At 44.1% G+C, this 21,185-nt stretch overlaps 1 protein-coding gene across 1 annotated transcript in view; it reads left to right on the forward strand.

Moving 5' to 3' along the window:
- Positions 1 to 21,185, forward strand: part of Lrrc8b (leucine rich repeat containing 8 VRAC subunit B) — a 104,584-nt gene that overhangs the window by 59,584 nt on the left and 23,815 nt on the right. Inside the window, exon 2 of the mRNA XM_045138315.1 lies at positions 6,795 to 6,850. The gene's annotated coding sequence lies outside the window, so the exon portion shown is untranslated. The remainder of the gene's footprint in view (positions 1 to 6,794; positions 6,851 to 21,185) is intronic.

Below are 21,185 nucleotides of genomic sequence, written 5' to 3' on the forward strand. Positions count from 1 at the left end.
CCTACCTCTACCTCCTGAGTGCTGGGATTAAAGGTATGTTGCCACCACACCTGGCTTTGTAAGATTTTTTAAAATTTATTTATTGGGGGGGGGGGAATGTGTGTATGGGCATGCCAGGGCCCCTTGTTTCTGCAAATGAACTCTAGAGACATGTGCCATTTTGTGCATCTGGCTTTACATAAGTACTGGGGAATTGAACCCAGGCCAGCAGACTTTGCAAACAAATGCCTTGAACTGCTGCACCATCTTCTTAGCTTTTTTTCATGGAAGACATTCTGATTTTTTGCATTGTATAAAAAGTTTGTAGTAGCCATCAGAGCACTTCAAAAAAAATTACTGGGGAGGTGAGCAGGTTCAAGGTAGGATCTTGCTGTAGCCTAGGCTGGCCTAGAATTCACTCTTAACCTCTGCCTCCCAAGTGCTGGGATTAAAAGTGTGTGCCACCACACCTGGCCTTTTAAAATATTTTTATTATTTATTTATTTATTTTTAAGAAGAGAGGGACATAGAGGCACACAGGTAGTATGGCCTCTAGCCTCTGCAGATGAACTCCAGACATATATACCACGTTGTGCATCAGGCTTTACATGGGAACTGGGGAATTGAACCCAGATTATTAGGTTTTGCAGGCAAGCACCTTAACCACTGAGAAATCTCTCCAGGCCAAGCATAGCACTTTTTTTAAAAAATTTTATTTATTTATTTGAGAGTTATAGACACAGAGAGAAAGACAGATAGAGGGAGAGAGAGAGAATGGGCGCGCCAGGGCTTCCAGCCTCTGCAAACGAACTCCAGACGCGTGTGCCCCCTTGTGCATCTGGCTAACGTGGGACCTGGGGAAGCGAGCCTCGAACCGGGGTCCTTAGGCTTCACAGGCAAGCGCTTAACCGCTAAGCCATCTCTCCAGCCCGCATAGCACTTTTTACAGCAATTCCTACCAGCAGTGATTGGCTGTGTGAAACTAAAGCTATTCAAGTGCATGAGAGATTGTCAACTTGATCAACTCAGGGTTGTGGACCTGGACTATTTATAGAACAACTAACATGGCAGACCTTGAGAAGACAAGAGAGGCCTCTGTCCTCCCACAGCAGGTTTTGAGGGAAAGCAGCCTAAACAGAAATGAGGCCAAACTCAGTGAGCTGTGAAACATGCGTGTTTGAGTGTTACCTTGCTAATTCCATCTCACCATTATTCTTCTGGCATGAGAAGACTAACTTCTGCAGAAGAATAATTGTGAAATCATTAAAAGCCGGGTGTGGTGGTGCACACCTTTAATCCCAGCACTTGGGAGGCAGAAGTAGGAGGATCAATGTGAGTTTGAGGCCAGCCTGAGACTGCATAGTTAACTCCAGGTCAGCCTGGGCCACAGTGAGACCCTGCCTCAAAAACCAAGAAAAAAGCCAGGCGTGGTGGCACATTCCTTTAATCCCAGCACTCAGGAGGCAGAGGTAGGAGGATCAGCATGAGTTCGAGGCCACCCTGAGACTACACAGTGAATTCCAGGTCAGCCTGAGCTAGAGTGAAACCCTACCTCGGAAAAAAAAAAAAAAAAAAAAAACAAAAACAAGGGAAAAATTATGAAATCACAACTCAGTGAGCTCTTAGGGTCATTTAGGAGGGCTGTGGCATTTATCCAGTACTCCACCACTGATTCAAAATGACCCACAGTCATTCTAATGTAGCCAGTCTGGATGAACTGGACAGCAGTTATGCTTTCTGATCTGCGAGACGTCATGACCACTGGGTAACTTGGCAAGAATTCTTCCTGAAGGGGAAGGCTTAGCCATTGCTTCTGATCTCTGCATCTGGTTTGGGTGATGAGAGGCCTTACTGTCCCCACTGCTGTCTTTGCCAGACTCACCGTCGGTGAGCACTAATTCTGTGCACAGATGATTCTGAGAGTCAAGCCTCCCCCAGACCCTCGGTTCCTAACATGGTAATGGACACTGGTTCAATGTCTTGCATGCACTCAACATCGACTTTACCAAATATTCATGGTGCGTTTGAGAATAAGGCCAGACATGGGGCCTCCTAGGTAAAATAATCTCTTATTATTTAGAGCAGATTAACAGTTCAATGTCCCTGCAGAATTTGCTCCTTTAGATATTTATTCAGAACTTTTTATTTTATTTTATTTTTTCGAGGTAGGGTTTTATTCTAGGTCAGGCTGACCTGGAATTTACTTTGTAGTCTCAGGGTGGCCTCAAATTTATGGCGATCCTCCTACCTCTGCCTCCTGAGTACTGGGCTTAAAGGTGTGCATCACCATGCCCGACTTAACATTTTATTTAGTTATTTAGTTATTTATTTAAGAGCGACAGACAGAGAAAGAAAGAGGCAGAGAGAGACAGAGAGAATGGGCACGTCAGGGCCTCCAGCCACTGCAGACGAACTCCAGACGCATGCGCCTCCTTGTGCATCTGGCTAACGTGGGTCCTGGAGAATCGAGCCTCAAATCGGGGTCCTTAAGCTTCACAGGCAAGCACTTAACCACTAAGCCCTTAACATTTTATTTTTTTAAAACAGTTTTACTTATTTATTTGAGGGAGCATGTGTATGCTAGCCCCTCTGGTTCCCCCTTTTGTCAGTTCCCAGTATCTCAACTGACCAGAAAGAAGTGGCAACCAGGGTCTTCATCTTTCCCTTCAGTCTTTCAATACCTGTTGTTCTAGCGTGGGAAAGGCCCGCTGGGAGAGACCCCGAAGCACAGGTAAGCAAGAGACTGCCTCAGCCCTGAGGAACCTGAGGCGGTGGCTTAGCAGAAAGCACTGTGTGCTTCCCAGGAACATGGACCCAAGAGCCTGGAAAGGAGCCTGTATGGAGAAAGCCGGGCATGGTGGTGCACGCCTTTAGTCCCAGCACTGGGGAGGCAGAGGTAGGAGGCTCGCCACAAGTTTGAGGCCACCCTGAGACTCCATAGTGAATTCCAGGTCAGCCTGGGCTAGCGTGAGACCCTACCTCGAAAAACCAAAAATAAATAAATAAAAAATTTTAAAAAGCTCATGGAGGCTATTCTAGGACCCCACAGTGAGATAGCTGATGAGGAGGTAGAAGGTCCCTTTTTTAGGTTTTTACTCTTAAATGCTTTTCCAGCTATTGAAGTAGGACGCTGATTTTACATATCCGAAGCCTCAAGCTTACAGATCTGAACTCAAGGCAGAGGGAGGACCCACTGCAGTGATTCCCACAAGAGCTGACCAACTAAAGCTGTCACAGAGCTGTCTGCATGTCTGTGACAGAGCCATAGGACTCCTGGCTTTGAGCTGGAAGTATATCTCAGTGGTTAGACACTTCCGTGCTATATTACTTTACTCATTGCTGTGACCAAATACCCTACAGGGAAGGGTTTATTTTAGCTTCGAGTTCCAGGTGCTATGTTCCACCCTGGCCAGGATGGCATGGCCAGGAGCAGAAAGCTGGCTGGTCACATTGGCATCCAGAGTCAAGAAGCTAAAAGCATACCAGAAATGGGGCCAAGCTTAAGGCCTGTTGCCGTGACCCACTTCTTCCAGCAAGGCTGTACCTCCTGCAGGTTCCTCAGCCCTTCCAGAAAGCGCCACCATCGGGGGACCAAGTATTCAAATACACCTTCCATTCAAACCAAGCCACTTAGTGTGCTCCAGGCCAGGGATTTGATTCTCAGGACTGCGAGAAAACAAAAGAGAGGTTCTTGGCTTTTTGCTAGATCTTTCCTTTTGGCTATTTTTTTTCTTTGCGCTTAGGATTGTGAGACAGATCACTACAAATGGAAACCCATTTGCAGATTTGAGGCTTGGTCAGTGTCGGCCACTTTGGGGCCTTTTGTTTTCTATCTGAAAGCTGGTGGCCGCCTACTGCCCCTTAATCCTTGTCCCCTGGGTTACTTGGGAGGATTTTCCCATCTGCCCCTTACTGGCAACCTTCTGAGGGAACTCTCTTAAGGCAGGAGGGGGTCCCCAAGTATTCATTTGTGGCTTCCACGTCTTCAGCATATATTCTTTTTAGGTTAGCCTGGAACTATTTAAGTTAAAATACACACATGCTATGCCCGGCCTCTGGGGAGGAAGAAGCGCTTTTGCGGGAGGAGCTGGAGCTGGCTTGGTGACAATCATTAGCCTTGCAGTCGCCTGGCTCCCGCAGCTGGTCTGTCAGAATTGCTGTGACAATCTTTGTCCCGTTTTTATCCTGCTTCATATGGGTGATTTATTCTATTCTCAGAAGCCTTGCTGTTTAGGATTTTCACATTTCATTCTTCCAGCTTGGTACTTCTGTGTTCTGCTGAGGAAGAAAAAAGAGGATAACTTTTGCAACAGTTTCTAAAATTAGTTTAATGATTCGTTTAGCCGGGATAAAGAGACTTAGCCGCATTGTGTTGATTCTTTCAGTTGACAGTGGTGGCTTCGTTCTGAGATGACAAGGAGTCATTATGACAGTTTTCATTAAATGCTACATTTATATCTTCTCAGCCCAACACTCCACTGGTTGAGGTAAATTTAAATAGAAGAGAGGAATGAGACTTATTAATACGCATGATGGGAAATTGACAGTTGAACTCAAAGAAATGCCAAAGAAGGCAATGTTGAAATGAATTTTCATGGATAGAATCAGGAAAGAGTTTTTTTGTTTGTTTTGTTTTTGTGGTGTTGCATTGATAATTCCTCATCAGCTCAGAGTGCTACTGATACACAACTGTAGGCAAGATTATTAGAGTAAGTTTGAAACAAAAATTATTTGTCATCAGGTATTATAAGCTTTGAAAGTTTCATTTTGACCCAGTGCTTTCAGTTTTGAAATTTGTGCAAAAGAAATCGTATGAGCAAAGCCAAGGACGTAGATATAGCTCAATGGTGGAGTGCTTGCTTAGCATGCACAAGGTCCTTGGTTCAGTCATCCCCAGCACTACAAAAAAATAACAGTAAAAAACAGGGGCTGCCGGGCGTGGTGGCACACGCCTTTAATCCCAGCACTCGGGAGGCAGAGGTAGGAGGATTGCCATGAGTTCAAGGCCACCCTGAGATGACAGAGTTAATTCCAGGTCAGCCTGGACCAGAGTGAGACCCTACCTCGAAAAACAAAAAAAAAAAAAAGGGGGGGTGCTGAAGAGATGGCTGGGCGGGTAAGGTGCTTGCCTGCAAAGCCAAGGGACCTATGTTCGACTCCCCAGGACCCATATAAGCCAGATGCACAAAGGGGCACGTGCTTCTGGAGTTCATTTGCAGTGGCTGGAAGCCCTGGCATACCCATTCTCTCTTTCTCTGTCTGCCTCTTTCCCTCTCTCAAATAGGTAAATAAAAATAAAGTATTTTTATAAAATAGAGAAAGCAAAGGAAGGACAGAAGCAAAAAAGGAGAGAAAAAGAAAGGGAGGAAGGAAGAAGAAAGGAGGTAAGGCAGAATGGAGATGGGAAATCACATAGAACACTGAGATGTTTATAGCATTATTAGTAATTATAAAGACATTTTTTAAAATTATTTTTGTTTATTTTCATTTATTTGAGAGCAACAGAGAGAGAAAGAGTGAGAGAGAGAGAGAGAGAATGGGCGTGCCAGGGTTCCAGCCACTGCAAACGAACTCCAGACGCGTGCGCCCCCTTGTGCATCTGGCTAACGTGGGTCCTGGGGAATCGAGCCTTGAACCAGGGTCCTTAGGCTTCACAGGTGAGCGTTTAACCGCTAAGGTTAAGGTATGAATTATGCTTCTATCAGAATGATGTTTAGGGCTGGAGAGATGGCTTAGTGGTTAAGGCGCTTGTCTTTGAAGCCTAAGGACACAGGCTTAGTTCTCCAGGTCCCACATAAGCCAGATGAACATGGTGATACATGTATCTGGAGTTCGTTTGCAGTGGCCAGATACCTTAGCATGCCCATTCTCCCTCCCTCTTTCTCAAAAAAATAAAACTTTTTTTAAAAGTTATGTTTAAAGAAACTTTAATAACATCAGCAATCCCATGATATATATATATGGCAACAGTAAATCTCAAAATTAATGCCATTGAACTTTACAATAGCATAATTATATACGTTAACAGGTCAGGGACCAACAAAAACAACAAAGCTAGATAGAGAAAGCTATTTCTAATATTAATTCTTTCTCTTACTGTCTTTCCATTACTTAAAAAGCACAGATATTTGCATTGGGTTTTTCTTTGACTCATTAAAAAAATACAGGTATAGATATAATACAGATATATGTGTTAGGTGTAATACTTCATTCTGTGTTAGAAATGTCTTGGGTTCTTGGGGCTGGGGAGGTTGCTTAGCAATTGAAGATTCTTCCTTGCAAAGCCTGACAGCCAGGGTTCAATTCCCTGGCACCCATGTAAAGCTAGACCCAAAAGTGGTGCATGCATCTGGCATTTGTTTTAGCATTAAGAGACCCTGGGGTGTACACACACACACACACGTGTATGTCCACACACACATGCAAATTAATAAAAAAATTACTGTTCATATTTTGTGCCTTGTCAATTCCTGTTGTGATGAGATAAAACATGTAACATGTGATGTGCTTGTGATTTATTTCTCTCTCTGGGTATTGCAAACACCTTTGTTTAGAGGTCAGAAGGCAATCTCTGAAACAGTTCACTTTGGGAGGGGTGAATGGGTAGGGTCCCTCTAGACCAGGCTGACCTGGAATTCACTATGTAGTTTCACGGTGGCCTTGAACTCACAGTGATCCTCCTACCTCTGCCTCCAAAAGTTATCTTTTGTATGTTACACAGAATTCTTAAGTGTATTGGAAATTCAACCACTATGTAAGTTCTTGCAGCCCTGTGACACAAAAAGTATGACAGTATGTTTATGATTTCTCTTTAGGAAATCCTCAAATTGAAACTTAACTACACAGTTTCCGGTTGACCAGCATTCATGGGGTAAGATGAACATTCTCAATTGTGAACACATGGCAAAGATTGGGGCAATTAAGTTGGTAGCTTGGGGCGGAACAAGAGAAAAAAAATACAAAAGTTACTATTCTTACAGTAGTTTTGAGTAAAGGCCTTTTGATATTTTTTAAACCAGTTGAATAGAAATTTAAGCCTGTATGTGTTTTAATTAAATGTCATCTTCCTGGACTGGGGAGATGGCTCTGCAATTAAAGGCATTTGCTTACAAAGCCTGCTGACCCAAAGTCAGTTCCCCTGAGCCCATGTAAAGCCAATGCACAAAGTACCAAATGCATCTGGAGTTTATTTGCCATGGCGAGAGTGCCCGGTGTGCTCATTCCCTCTTCTCTCTCCTTGCAAATAAATGCATAAAAAATTTTAATGTCATTTTCCTGTCCTTTTGGGTTTTGCAAACAGAAATGTACATGAATGTGCATGTTTGATATGTTGTTTTTAAAAAAAATGTTTTTACAATTAAAGGTCAGGAGCTATAATAATGTCTACGAGAGACTTAGCATCCGTGTCTGTCTTATTGATTTTGGCCCCAGCTAGCTTTGTTCATCACACGTAGGGTCCTTTTGCCATATTTCTTAAGTAGAAGACGGCCATGCTTTCCTGAGCAGGCGAGCCAGAGACAAGAGCTCTGTGCTTCTCGCTGATATCATCCTCTCCTGCTAACTGTGGGGGGCGAATCGCAAGTTAGCTCTGTGGGGAAGCCTTTGGTGTTGGATGGTGGCAGACAAGCGTGTCTTACAGGTATCCCCCAGTTCCGAACATGCGGGACTCCATGGTGGGGACAGTACACCTGTCACTGCTACATTCTTAGCCATCTTCTTTCTGTAAGGGTAAAAATTCTTTTGGGCTGGAGAAATGGCTTAGCAGCTAAGGCACTGGCCTGCAAAGCCAAAGGACCCAGGCTTGATTCCCCAGGCCCCACATAAGCCAGGTGCACAAGGTGGCGCGTGCGTCTGGAGTTTGTTTGTAGAGCTGGAGACCCTGGCACACCAATTCTCTCTCTATCTGCCCCTCTCTCTATCTCTATCTCTCTCCTTCTTTCTCTCAAATGAATAAATATTTTTTTAAAAAATTATTTCATTTAGGGTGTGTATATCCATACTTCATGCTGATTCACTGAGCTGATTGAAATTGTTTCCAGCACATAACAGACTCTGCTTATGAGCCTGCAATGAATGGCCTCGCTGTCACTCCTGGGTTATTTCTTACCCAGGCTCCTCACCTCGGTGACAGACGCGCTGTCACTCTCCTCCTTCCCAGTGGCTCATGACATCCCAGCCAAACTGCCCTTCTTCCGGTCCTTGCGCATCCTAGGCTTGTCATTTCCTCCACCCGGGATGATCTCCCACAGATGGGTGAGTGACTACCGAGGGCGTTGTCATCTCCGGTCTAATGACTGGCCTCCAGGGAAGCCTCGCCTGACCACTCAGGCTAAAGCGGGTTTATATCCTTACATGTTTGTGTCTCTTTTCACACTGCTCAGGAAAATTTATAAAAGTACAAGACTTGTTCTAGTTAGGTTTTTTTTTGTTTTGTTTTGTTGCTGTTGTTTTACTGGCTACTGAACCTAGCGCCTTGCACATGCTAGGGAAGTTCTCTACCACGGAGCTGTGTCCCCAGCTCATGGCCTGTCTTACACTTTCACTTTTCTAAAACACAGAACTGTTACATAATAGGAATTCTAAGTCTTGTTGCATGAACAGCCCAAATTCTCAATCTTTCTTTGATTGGTGCTGCTGTTGATGAATGTCCTGGCCATTCTCTCTGCATTGCATTTTGTTTTTACAGAGCCCACCATAGCATCTGCTAGGTTTATCCCACCAGCCCGATCACTTGTTCACAACAGGGGCAGTAAAAGATGGGGTGTGACTTTCAGCTATGTGTGTCTTCTTTCTACAATAATATTGAGGTTCTAGGAAAACTGAGATGAGACCTCATCCTTCTATGACTTTATAATACTTGGCCTACATATTTGAATATATAAATGTTAACTTTAGAGAATATATTTAGATTCATGGCTGAATGATGCTTTCAAGTATTTCTCAAGTACACTGACTTGGCTGCCCAGATCTACAAACATCTCTTTCATTTTGATTCATACTTACATGTGTACATATACCTAGGGATTTCCTGTACAATATATCCAGATGCATGTTTCTAAGGAAGGCCTCTGATTAATTACTCCAGGTGACCAGAATCAATGCTATCTCAATTATTTTTTTTAAATTAATTGATCTATTTGTAATCAGAGAGAAGAGAAACAGAAAGAGAAAGAGAGAGAGAGAGAGAATGGGTGCAACCAGGGCCTCCAGCCACTGCAAATGAACTCCAGATGCATGTACCAGTGTGTATCTGGCTTTACGTGTGTACTAGAGATTTGAACCTGGGTTGTTTGGCTTTGCAGGCAAGTGCCTTACCACTGAGTGATCTCTTCAGCCCCCAGTTCTTAAACTAGACCCCTTGTCCACTAGCCCATGTTCTATTTATTACCTTGTGGCCATAGTGAAACTGTTTAAACTCTTCTGAGCTTGTTTTGTTGTTTATTCAGCCAAGAATGGACTTTGAGTTCTACAGTATCTTCCTGTATCAGAGTCTATGTGACTGCTCTGTGAACGCAAGGTCACTTGTGGTAGCATGATAACCAAAGAATGATGATGTCTTCCCTCTGCTTGGATCCAAAAGGACAGTGTGTGTGATTAAGCAGACTGTGGAAGGCCTGGGTGTGGCCCTGCTTTATTATGGCTTTTTTTTTTTTTTCATGGTGCCATGGGGCAGTAGTCAGAAGAATGTTCTTTGAAACAATGAGAACTCATTAATAAAATAATCCTAGAGCATGCCTTTAATCCCAGCACTTTGGAGGCAGAAGTAGGAGGATCACCAAGACTTTGAGGCCACCCTGAGACTACATAGTGAATTCCAGGTCAGTCTGAACCTAGAGTGAGACCCCACCTTGAAAAAAAAAAAAAGAGAATTATCCCACCATTTGGGGCTGGAGAGATGGCTCAGTGGTTTAGGTGTTTGCCTATGGAACCTGACAACCCAGGTTTGATTCTCTAGTACCCATGTAAAGCCAGATGGAGAGAGTGGCAGGCACATACATCTAGAGTTTGTTTGCAGTGGCTAGATGCCATGGCATGCCCATTCTCTCTCTATCCCTCTCCTCTCTGTCTCTCTCTGCTTGTAAATTAATTCATTAAAAGAAGAATTATCCCACTATTTGTAACTTGTGTTTTGACATTCCAATCCATGTATTGCAACTCTTTTCATTTAGTGCACGTGTTAGAGTTAGTGTGGCCTCAGCTGGCTGAGGTAGGAAGGTCATAGGAATCTCATGAGAGCCAGTTCAGTCTGGACTACCTAGTGAGACCCTGACTAAAATAAATAATTTTAAAAAAACAGGGCTGGACAAATGGCTTAGCAGGTAAGGCACTTGCCTGCTAAGCCTAAGGACTCATGTTTAACTCTCCAGGTTCCACAAAGACCAGACGCAGTGATGCAAGCATGCTATGTCGCACCTGTGCACAAGGGGGCGCACATGTCAAGTTCAGTCAGTGGCTGGAGTCCCAGACGTGCCAATTTTCTTTTTTCTCTCTCTCTGCCACCTAATTTCTCTCATTAAAAAAATGTTATATGTAATTGTAATGTAATTGTCTATTAAAAGCATCAAATAATTATATTTTTCAAAGCAGACAATTACTATGTAAACTAAATATGTGAAGTGGTGATTAACCTCAGTTGTCTACTTGACAGTATTTTTGTGTGGGGGTGATTGAGGTAGGGTCTCACTCTATCCCAGGCTGACCTGTAATTAACTATGTAGTCTCAGGGTGGCCTAGAACTCATGGTGATCCTCCTACCAATGCCTCTGGAGTTCTGGGATTAAGGTGTATGCCACCTACTTGACAGGATTTTTAAATGACTATGGAAACAAAGCTCTGGGCATGTTTGTGAGGAATTTTCTAGATTAGAGTATTACAGTAGGAAGGCCCACCCTGTTGCAGCACAATCTCCTAGGCTGGGGTCCTGGACTGAATACAAAGGAGAGATTGAGCTGGGCATGGTGGCGCACGCCTTTAATCCCAGCACTCGGGAGGCAGAGGTAGGAGGATCACCGTGAGTTCGAGGCCACCATGAGACTACATAGTGAGTTCCAGGTCAGCCTGGGGTACAGTGAGACGTTACCTTGAAAAACCCTAAAAACAAACAAACAAAAAAGGAGAGAGCTAGCTGAGCAACAGCGTTCATCTTGGTGTCCTTGCTGGATGGGCCGAATCCCCTTGCACTGTAAGCCGAGATGACCCTTCCTCCCTTAACATTGCTTGTGTCCATCATTAGTGGCAGCAGTGAGCAAAGTGAAGATGCTTTCTGTAGCTGCTAGAAACAAGGAACAGCCCTGATTTCATTAGGGTTTCTAGCGTGGTATTCATTCAGTAACTTGTAGCTCATCTTGTCTGTTCAATTTAACCTGACGTGTTCAATAGCTATCTCCTGCAGTTTCCAGTAGTTGTGTGGTCTTCACAGCACTTGGGATATTACTCAGCATTGTTCCAGGAACTCCTTGCCACCATACAGCTTGAGGAGGAAAGTGCCTCCTCAGTTCGTAGGTGTTCATTGACCTGTGTCTACTCTTTGGTCTCTCTGTGTTAACAATGATGTCAGCGTCTTGCCCTGAAACTGGTTTGGGCGCTCCAGAAATGCTTGTTCCCGTCTGTTTTGTGGACCTGCTTCTGTTCTCCTCCTTCACCTGGATAGCAATTCTCTTCTGCATTCACCTAGTTATTTCTCTCAAGGAATTCTTTTCCATGGCATCCCTTGAAACTGAATTAACTCGGCAACTCTGGAAGTTTTGATTTGATTTGGAATGAGGCAGAAATGTCACAGCAGTAATTTCCACGGCTGAACTTTAAGTGACTTCGTGTGCTTGAAACCTCACTGTGCAGAACTTAGCCCCCTTGTGAGGAAGCCTACACAACTGTACAGACAGTGGCAAGGTCTGAGTGAAAAGGCTAAGCTGGGCTCTGACTCAGCAGCCAACCTCAGTATCACCCTGTGACTGGGACACTTGGAACATTCCAGCCATCCCAGCATCTGATCAGATACCCTGTAGAACAGGACTGTTCACCGTCACACAGAATTATGGAAAATATCAAATTATGTTCAGAAATGGTGATTTGGTGTGGTTTGCGAACAATAACAAAATTGGTACCTTCCGGTGAGCTGCTACCATAATGACATACCTGCCGTTGACTCTGGGAGCAAGAGGCAGTCAAGGCCTTGAAGCTTGGTGAAAATGCAATGGCAATGGTGGCCTGGGGTCGGTTAGGAAGTTGCTGTTGGAGGATGCAAAACAGCACCCTTGCTTTATATTGAAAGAAAAATCAGTCAACCATCACCTACAGTGATGTGGACCTAGGCTCAGAGATCTGATGGATGAACTTGCGAATTTGACAGGATTTACAATCACTATGGAAGCAAACCTCTGAGCATATCTGTGGAGGAAGTTTCTAGATGAGGTTAGGTGAGGTGAAAAGACCCACCCTGAATGTTGGCTTGCATCATGTGACGGGCTGGGATCCCGAGTTGTAGAAGAAGGAGAAAGGTGGATGGGGTGTTGGTCTTCCTGTGGTTTCTCAGGGTGGATGAAGTGTGACCAGCTTCCCGTTGCGCCCTATCTGCCCTGTCACGACAGGCTGTGTCTCCTGGAACTGTAAGCCAAAATCAGCCCTTCCTTCCTTACGCTTTTTCTCATTAGGTGTTTGACCACAGCAACAAGAAAAGTCACTGCACTAGGAGAATTTTCAGTGAGTATTGGAAGTACCATTTGACTCTCTTTTTCATGTACTTAGTATTGCGAGGGAGGGAGATGAATTAAGGAACAAACGGTACCTTGGAGGAAATATTCCAATCCAGAATCTAAGGTCTTACACAACACTAGTTCTTACTGATATCTTCTTGTACCCAGAAAAATAAAAAAACAGAAATGGCCTCGGGTCCAAAGGTGAGACTCAGAGACCAGCTACAAGGGACGCTGGGCCCCGACGTTGGAAACTAAAGCAAGGACATAGCTTTCGGACTCTGGGTTGAAATTCCAGTCACTTTAGGCAGTGCCTACCTTCCTGAGTAGGTAGAGGGGCTTCAAAAAGCATGTGGCGCCCCATAGCATCCTGGATCTGATTTTGTTGGCATGATCCTAGACTTTAGCCTGAATTTGACGTCGTAGTAAGATTCGGTTTTTTATGAGAGGGTTTGGGTGCTTAGCATGTAGAAAAATCAAATCAGAGAGAAGTTTGTGTTGGGTTATCATGGCTGCAAAGTACTTGCCATTCCTGCCATTGAGGTGTGCTTCCTCCCTTAAACCTGCTCTGGCCGTGGACTTCCTTGATCAATATTATAAACATATGTATAATTTTTATTTATTTATTTATTTGACAGAGAAAGAGGGAGAGAGAGAATGGGCGCACCAGGGCCTCCAGCCACTGCAAAGGAACTCCAGACGCGTGTGCCCCCTTGTGCATCTGGCTAATGTGAGTCCTGGGGCATCAAACCTAGGTCCTCTGGCTTTACAGGCAAACGCCTTAACTGCTAAGCCATCCCTCCAGCCCGATCAAAAGATTTTTAAACACAGGACTACATAGATTCAAAAGCCTGTCCTTTTCTTTTTAATAGCCTGTGGCCCATATTTCTTTACAGAGAGTGGACCCCCCTCAGTGGTATAAAACAGGCACTATTGTCTCCATTGTTCCCTTTCTCCTCATTGGTGGCTTAAATGTTATGACTTAAAAGAGTTGGGGTGCTGGAGAGACGTCTTAGTAGTTATGGTGCTTGCCTGCTAAGCCTAAGGGCCAAGGTTTAATTCCCCAGTGCCCATATAAGACAGATGCACAAGGTAGCACATACATCTGGTATTTGTTTGCACTGGCACACCCATTCTCTCTCTCTCTAAATAAATAAGTAAATAAATAAATAAATAAATAAATAAATAAGTAAATAAATAAATAAATAAAAAGATACGTAGCATTCACTTTGGGACTTGTCACACCCTGTCTCAGAACGCAGCCGGTGTGCTCTTTAACAGCACCCAGAGCCCAGCATCATCTCCTGAAGAAACTTTCAGCCCCAGTCAGCTCCAGCTGTCAGCCTAGTGAACGAGGACATTGTCAGTCTTCCAGCCATCTTTGTGTTGCCCAGCATTATGAAGTAACCTCCCACAACAATTTCAAGAATAAAACCCTAACAGATTTTGAGCTGTTAAGTATGAAATGTGCAAACAGTTAGGCCAAATCCTCCCATTCATAGACTGCTGGGCTCTCCTCTGCCATTGCTCAGGCCAACCCATGGCTTCTGTCAGTTTAAATCCACCCTACATAGACACCTGTATTTTTTCCTGCCGTTTGCATTTTTGTGTATTCATCTTATTTTAGAAATACTGATTATAGACCATATGCTACAAACTCTTAAGTTATACTATAATACAATCAAAATCTCAGGCTGGAGAGATGGCTTAGCAGTTGTTTGCCTGTGAAGCCTAAGGACCCAGGTTTGATTCCCCAGGACCCACATAAGTGATATGCACAAGCAGGTGCCTACATCTAGAGTTTGTTTGTAGTGGCCGAAGGTCCTGGTGCACCCATTTTCTCTATATCTGCCTCTCTCTCTCTCTGCCTCAAAATGGATAAATAAATTAAAAAAAAATCAAAATCTGAATCTATTTAACTCCTGTTTTTTTTTTTTTAATTTAGAGAAACAGAGAGAGAGAATTGGCACACCAGGGTCTCAGCCACTGAAATAGAACTCCAGACACTTGCGCCACCTAGTGGGCATGCGCGACCTTGTGCTTGCCTCACCTTTGTGCATCTGGCTTATGTGGATTGGACTTCGACTGGAGAGTTGAACGTGGGTCCTCAAGCTTTGCAGGCACACACCTTAACTGCTAAGCCATCTCTCCAGCCCTAGCTCCCATGATTCTATGGATATCTGTCTGATAAAATGTTACCCACAGAGTTATATGTTTGAATGTTCTATCCCCAGCAAGTGGAAATTTGGGAGGTGGAGCCTCGCTGAGGTATGTTGCTGGGGGCAGACCTTCAGGCTTATTAGCCCAGTTTGCCAGTGCTAGCTCACTCTGGCTGCTCCTGGCCTGCTGTTGATAAGTGCAAGACGTGCCCAGCTGTCTGTTGCGCTTTCCCTCGAGACTGTGAGTGGAAATAAACCCTTTCCTCCCATCAGCTGCTTGTGGTCAGGTGTTTTATCCCAGCAACAGGAAGACTGAACACGGATGTTGTCGGTTGGTGTTGAGTTTCAACTCACACTGACTGCTCAGTAACCCTCTCATTCTGTGACAAAATACTTGAGATAATCAACAACACAAAGAGAAAGGCATATTTTAGGGTCATGTTTTTGGAGGTTTCATCCATCACTAATGTAAGGTAGGAATATGGGAAGAAGAAATTGTTCACCTTATGGTGGCCAGAAAGTGAAAGAGGGAGGAGCCCAGATTACCATACCCCCTTTTAACCACACCCCACAATGCCTAACTTCCTCCCGCCTCTTAAATTGAATTCTGCCACCACTGCCTCATAGCGCCGTGGGCTGAGGTGCCAGCTTCCACAACACATGGCTTTTAGAGGACGACATTCAAGATACACAATGTTAGTTGTGACTGTTTCATGCTTTACTTTCTTTTAAAATCTGAGAGAATTTTCTTGTTATTTCTCAGCCCTGTGATTGAAATACACTTTCATCTGACCACTTATCTCAAATCCCTCCTCCTTTATCCCCTTGCTAATCTCTCTTGCCCCATAACTTACCATCCTACTACCTCACACGCTGGCATCTCTGAAGAGGTCACACAGGAGAAGGTAGAGGGGTCTTTGTAGTCTTGGGGCCCCATGGACATCTTAGAGCGACTTCCATGTAGACCTAAGATTTAGGTACCTTTCCCAAATGATTAATTGCCGATTCATCTTAGGAGCTTTTTCCTCCCCCCCGACCACTTGACGTTCTCTGTGAGAATTTGTCATGGAATTGTTAACCTCAAACTACGGCGACTGTGCCAGTAGCAGCCACATTGAGTAGGAATTTGGTACAGCACAGTGTAATGAATCAGACAGTGAGGATGGGATCTGCTGCTTTCTGTTTTAAAAAGCTCTCAGTGATGTTTTTGAGTTTTTTAAAAAAAAATTTATGAGAGAGAGAAAGAATCGGCACACCAGGGCCTTTAGCCACTTCAATTGAACGCCAGACACGTGTGCCTCCTGCATGCTTGTCGTCTTGTGCGGCTGGCCTGCCTGGATCTGGAGAGTTGAACATGGTCCTTAGGCTTTGCAGGCAAGTATCTTAAGTGCTAAACCATGTCTCCAGCCCTCAATGATTTTTTTTTTTATACAGATACTCTAATGTTAGAGAAACACTCCTTGATAAAACTCATGGTTTCTTTTAAGATCTCACAACTACAAGTTTGTGCAAAAAGGATGTTGCTTTTTAGAAAGTCCCTGTACTGACTGGAACTGGGAAGGGACATAAGGACACTGGTCTCGACTGGGGATATGGCTCCGGGGCAGAGCATTTGCCTCTACCGCTTGCTAGCATGTAGATGGCCCTGGGGTCAGTCCCTGGTCCTGAGCAGATGCTGATCTATGAAGCATTTTTGCTAGTGGTTGTGTACAAGTTCATGAGAAAGGCAAATGGCTTGACTGTAGATTTTTAAGCAGCAGGGAAAGAGGGCATTGGTACGATGAAGAGAGGGAAAACACTCCAAGGTCTAGGTTCCTGGGGAGAAAGCCTGAAGGTAATTGTGATTTCAGGAAGAAGTTAGAAAGAACTAGGAAACATCCACTTGGGAAAGAAGGGTATTTATTTATTTACTTATTTATTTATTTACTTGAGAGAGGGAAAGAAGGATTGAGAGAGAGAGAATGGGCACTCCAGGGCCTCCAGCCAATGCAAACAAATTCCAGATGCATGCACCACCTTGTGCATCTGGCTTATGTGGGTCCTGGGGAATTAAATCAGGGTCCTTTAGCTTTGCAGGCAAATGCCTTAACTACTAAGCCATCTCTCCAGCCTCAGAAAGTTTTTTTTTTTTTTTTAATAATTTTGTTTTTATTTACAAGCAGAGAGAGAGAGAGAGAGAGAGAGAGAGAGAGAGAGAGCACCAACCAGCACTGGAGCTTCCAGCCTCTGCAAACAATTTTGTGCATCTGGCTTTATGTGAGGAATCAAATCCAGGTCATTAGGCTTTGCTTGCCAATGCTTTATCCACTGAGAAATCTCTCCAGCCCCATAAGGAAGGTTTTCGCCGAATATAAGAAGGTTTTTAGATGGATTTTCCAGTGAGGCTCGTGGAGAAAACCCCCATTTTCAGTTGCTTGCCTCGGACCAGCAGCAGGGTCTCTGAAGCAGCATTCGGTTCTCAGCATACAATGACTAGAAAGACCATCTGATCATCATTTGTTTACCCCCGCCCCGCCCCCCTTGCTGGTTACTTTGGAAATGCTTTCAAAGTAAAAGGACTACTGGGAAATAAAGATGCCTAACTTGAGTGTTGTTGTTTGCAGTCTTAGAGACTTTGGGCTGAGCTTGTCAGATGAATTCATGTGCTTTGAAGAGCTCTGATGACTTTTTAATGAGATTTAAAAGCTCAAGGAATGGTATTAGGACCATAAAATCCATTGCTCTTAACATTATGTCTTTGAACTGATTTGATGTATTTGTATATTAGAAATGGAGCTCTCGCTTGGATTGAAGGTTTATTGTTTGCTAAAATGTGGTGTGGAAGAGGTTGAGGCGCAGTCAGCTGGCCTAACAGCTCTAACTCTGGTTAAGCACGTCAATTAGAAAAATTAGCAGCATTCGATGTAGGAATGCTTAGACCTTTTCATGTATCCTTAAATCCTGATGCCATGTATTGAAATATTAAGTTTTCTTAGTTCAGTAGAAAATATTTAGCAGTAAAATATTTAGCTAAGAACATAGATTAATGACATGATATGTAACTGTGTCACTGGAAATGTTACAGAAAACCACACTTGCATTCTTGTTTTTTGGGATTACAATAGAATTTAGTTATAATGCAGATGCTGGGGACAGAGCTGAAGGGCTTTTTCTCTTGCTCTTGAGAAAACAGTGCCATAGTTAATTGGATTTGCTGAGGCCATTTGGTCGAGTGTGGACAAAGCTTGGAATTTGAATTCCAAAGTCTAGTTGTAATTTTGTTTTTGAGGGTTTTGTTATTTTAAGAAGGTAAATTTTTTAGGTTAGTTTTATTATCGGTGTATATAACATGGAAAGAAGACTGCTATTTATCTCCATTATAAGAAAAAAATTAGAGCCAGGCATGGTGGCGCACGCCTTTAATCCCAGCACTCGGGAGGGAGGCAGAGGTAGGAGGATCGCCATGAGTTCAAGGCCACCCTGAGACTACAGAGTGAATTCCAGGTCAGCCTGGACCAGAGTGAGACCCTACCTCGAAAAAGCAAAACAAACAAACAAACAAACAAAAATTGATGTAAAATAATATCTTTTAAAGTAGGACAGCAAACATTAGACCATAGTAATGGATTTTTTCTAAATATTTTATTTTATTGTTTATATTTATTTATTAGCGAGAGAGAGAGAGAGAGCGAGCGCATGGGCAAGCCAGTGCAAATGGACTCCAGGCGCATGCGCCACCATGTGCATGTGGCTTACGTGGGTTTTGAAGAGTCGAGCCTAGGTCCTTAGGCTTCACAGGCCTTAACCACTAAGACATCTCTGCAGCCCTAAATATTTTGTTTATTTGCCAGGAGAGAGGGGGGAGAGAGAGAGAAAGAGAGAGAATGAGAGAAAGGGAATGGGTTTGCTAGGGCCTCTTGCTACTGCAAACAAATTCCAGACGCATGAGCTACCTTGTGCATCTGGCTTTATGTGGGGAATTGAACTCAGGCCATCAGGCTTTGCAAGCAAGCCCTTTAACCACTGAACCATCTCTCCAGCCTTAGTAATATATTTTTATTTGCTCTTATTGACAAAAAACTCATCAGAGGAAATCAGGACTAGGTAGTTTGAGGAAAGTCTAGAAAGTTTAAAAGGCAAATAGAGAAAGTTCTTTACGCTTAATTTTCTGGTAGAGTAAGCAGGTCAAACCTATATTCACTTGGCATCCTCTGGAGGGTAGTCCACAGCAGTTTCTCAGTAAGATCATTCTTTAAACATTAGTATCAATTGGAGGTTGATGTCTCTCATCTTTCAAAGAGACATGATCTGTGTTAATACTGTCAGTTTGACAGGATCTAGAATCACCTAAGACTTCTCTGGGAATGTCTGTGAGGGAGTTTGTTAGTTGAGTTGGGAAGACCCACCTAAGTGTGGATTGGCATCATTCCATGGCCTGGGGTCCCAGACTGAATAAACAGGAGGAAGTGGGCCGGAGGGATAGCGTAGCAGTTAAGGCGTTTGTCTACAAAGCTAAAGGACCCAAGTTTGATTCCCCAAGACCCACATAAGCCAGGTGCACAAGGTGGCACATGCTTCTGGAGTTTGTTTGCAGTGGCTAAAGTCCCTGGGGTGCCCATTCTCTCTCTATCTGCCTCTTTCTCTCTAAAATATAAATAAAAATAAAATATAAAAAGGAGGAAGTAGGGCTGGAGAGATGGTTAGCGGTTAAGGCATTTGTCTGCGAAGCCAAAGGAACCTGGTTCAACTCTCCAGTACCCACATAAGCCAGGTGCACAATGGGGCACATGCATCTTGAGTTCATTTATAGTGGCTGGAGTCCCTGGCGTGCCCATTCTCTCTCTCTCTCTCTCTCTCTCTCTCATAAACAAATAAAAATAAAAAATATTTAAAAAAAAAACAAAAAAAAGGAGAAAGTGAGGTGAGCTTCAACATTCAGCACTCTGCTTCCTGACTGTGGCTCTATGTGTCCAGCTGCCTCATGCTCCTGCTGCTACACCTTCCCTAGCATGGTGGGTTATAACCATGAACTGTGAGCTAAAATAAACCTTTCCTCCCTTATTTTGCTGCTTCTTTCTTTCAATCTTCCTCCCTCCCTCCCTCCCTCCCTCCCTCCCTCCCTCCCTCCCTCCCTCCCTTCCTTTTCTGAAGTAAGGTCTTACTTTAGTCCAGGCTGGCTTTGAACTCATAGCAATCCTTCTATCTCAGCCTTCCAAGAGTGCTGGGTTTATAGGTGTGAGCCACCATACCTGGTTTTAAATCGCCTTTTCTCAGGCATTTTGTTACAGCAATGTGGAATGTAACCAACACGCTGTCTGTAAAGTAGCAAACGTGTCTCTCGTATCTGGTAGGACTAAGGGGTATTCGGATATGAGCGCATTGGAGCTGACAGCCGAGCGGCGTACTGGAATTAAAATCTTCTCTACAGGGCTGGAGAGACGGCTTAGCGGTTAAGCGCTTGCCTGTGAAGCCTAAGGACCCCGGTTCGAGGCTCGGTTCCCCAGGTCCCACGTTAGCCAGATGCACCAGGGGGCGCACGCGTCTGGAGTTCGTTTGCAGAGGCTGGAAGCCCTGGCGCGCCCATTCTCTCTCCCTCCCTCTATCTGTCTTTCTCTCTGTGTCTGTCGCTCTCAAATAAATAAATTTAAAAGAAAATTTTTAAAAAAATCTTCTCTACAGTGCAATGGACGACTATGTCAGACTTCTTTTCTTGCCAGTGCTGGGGACTGAACCCAGGCTTCCTGCATGCTAAACATGCATGCTCGAGCTCTGAGATGTACCCCAAGCCCCCAGATGTCTTCCCCCTGTTGGCTGCATGCAGACACAGCCAGGTCGTCACACATTCTAGCTGTGCTTTCTGCCTTGAAAAGCAGCTACTCTATGCTGGCTAAACCGCAAAGCAGGTTTTATACATGGCTTTATAGGCCCAAGCAAATCTCAAACTTGTCCAACTATTTGATATTTGAAATGATACCATTACAAGATTATTGCTAATAAACAGTTTGAATACAGTTTTGGCTTAGGGCTCTTTGCTGGATTTCAGGTATTTAATTAATTTCAAGAGAGGAACAGGTTGGGCTGGAGAGATGGCTTAGCAGTTAAGCTCTTGCCTGTGAAGTCTAAGGGCCCTGGTTCAAGGCTTGATTCCCCAGGACCCACGTAAGCCAGATGCACAAGGGGCGCACGCGTCTGGAGTTCGTTTGCAGTGGCTGGAAGCCCTGGCGCACCCATTTTTTCTCTCTCTCCCTCCCTCCCTCCCTCCCTCCTTCTCTCTGTCTGCTGCTCTCAAATAAATAAACAAAAATAAATTTAAAAAAAGAGAGGAATAGGTCTTCAGGGCAAGTGTAAAACCTTCCCCCAGAAAACTTTTTTGAGG

This window comes from Jaculus jaculus, chromosome 19 (genome assembly GCF_020740685.1).
Source record: "Jaculus jaculus isolate mJacJac1 chromosome 19, mJacJac1.mat.Y.cur, whole genome shotgun sequence".
Classification (NCBI taxonomy): domain Eukaryota; kingdom Metazoa; phylum Chordata; class Mammalia; order Rodentia; family Dipodidae; genus Jaculus; species Jaculus jaculus.